The sequence below is a fragment of the Ochotona princeps genome, chromosome 23, assembly GCF_030435755.1.
Source record: "Ochotona princeps isolate mOchPri1 chromosome 23, mOchPri1.hap1, whole genome shotgun sequence".
Classification (NCBI taxonomy): Eukaryota; Metazoa; Chordata; class Mammalia; order Lagomorpha; family Ochotonidae; genus Ochotona; species Ochotona princeps.
In genome coordinates this window covers 23,992,028-23,993,843 of record NC_080854.1, presented here as the reverse complement: position 1 = coordinate 23,993,843, position 1,816 = coordinate 23,992,028, and positions in this window count along the sequence as shown.

The following is a 1,816-nucleotide window of genomic DNA, read 5'->3' as shown; positions in this document are numbered from 1 at the left end:
GTGATTCCCTAGATGACCTCAATGGCTGGAGTCAGGAACACAGTCCAGGTCTTCCAGATGCTTGGCAGGTACCCAATACTGGAGTCATCACTATTGCCTCACAAGGTCTGCCTGAGCAGGAAGGTAAAGTCAGAAGCAGAGGTTGACTGAATCCATGCACTCTGATGTGGGATAAGGAACCTTCTTTCTTTTTTTGTTGCTTAAGATTTATTTACTTTTATTGAAAAAGCAGATTTACAGAAAGGAGAGACACACAGAGAAAGATCTTCTGTTCACTCCCCAAATGGCAGCAATGGCTGGAAATGAGCTGATCTGAAGCCAGGGGCTGGGAACATCTTCCTGGTCTCCCACATGGGCCCGCCTCCACTGCTTTCCCAGGTCGTAAGCAGATAGCTGGATGGAAAGCGGTGCAGTCAAGCATGAATCAGCTCCCATATGGGATTCTGGCACATGCAGGTGGAAGGATTAGCTGGGTGAGCCATTGCAGTGGCCCAAGGGACAAGGATTTTAACCAGAATTTTAACCACTGGGCCAGACATTCACCCCTTCCTTCTTCTCTCTCTCTCTCTTTTTAAATTTTATTTTATTTTATTTTATTTTATTTTATTTTATTTTATTTTATTACAAAGTCAGATGTACAGAGAGGAGGAGAGACAGAGAGGAAGATTTTCCGTTCGATGATTCACTCCCCAAGTGACCGCAACGGCCGGTGCTGTGCCGATCCGAAGCCGGGAACCAGGAATTTCTTCCAGGTCTCCCACGCGGGTGCAGGGTGCCAAAGCTTTGGGCCGTCCTCGACTGCTTTCCCAGGCCACAAGCAGGGAGCGGGATGAGAAGTGGAGCTGCTGGGATTAGAACCGGCGCCCATTTGGGATCCTGGTGCGTTCAAGGCGAGGACTTTAGCCGCTAGGCCACTGCGCCGGGCCCTTCTTCTTCTCTTTTTAAGGCAGGGTAGTTTCTTGGTTTAGGGTCCTCTGGGCTGCAACTTCTAGAGCTGAGATGTCTTGGAACAGAGCAGGCAGAGAAAGCAGAACAAACATTCCAAAGTGGGAGGCTCTGCCTTACAAATATACACAGAAATCTCAAAATAAATATATCCATGTGTTAACATGTGACAGGCTTTCCTCCCTTTTAGGACTGACTAGTGCTACCTCACATGGATTCACTAGAGCTCAGGTAACCCCAGTTACCCAGACACGGCTTGCTTCTGTGGCTTCATTCTTGTGAATTGTGCACCTTTTATTCCAAGTGACCAATCCCATTTTGGGAACCCTGCCTGCAAATGTTTTGGGTATATATCCAGAAGCAGGCTCACTTGACCATATAATAATCCTTATATTTAGTATTTTGAGGAAATTCGATTCTGTTTTACATGACAATTGTATTTTATAGTCCCACCAACAGCGCACAAAGGTTCCAATTTCTTCATATGTTTTCCAACACTTATTATTTTATAGTATTGCTTTTTAGATATTAACCATGTTCATGGATGTGAAGGGGCAATGCCTTTCTTCAACTTCATAACAAGGTCCAGATGTGTTGAAAACATCTGGTCAACCTCGGGTATTCCCACCTTTAAGGGCAGAAGGAGATTCAAGCGGTCTTCAAAATGCAGACAAGTTTGGATAAAATAAGAGTTTTCTGATCAATAGTGGAAAACATCCTGAATATCATGTTTGAGTTTCACCCTAAGCTGTTATTTTACTAATCATCACCGCCAAATTCCACCTTATTTTTACAAACTTTCTAAGGCTTTTCTTTCAAGCCTTTTGTGTGCGTCCCTAATGATGGAAAGCTCATGTCTCTTGGCTTTTGC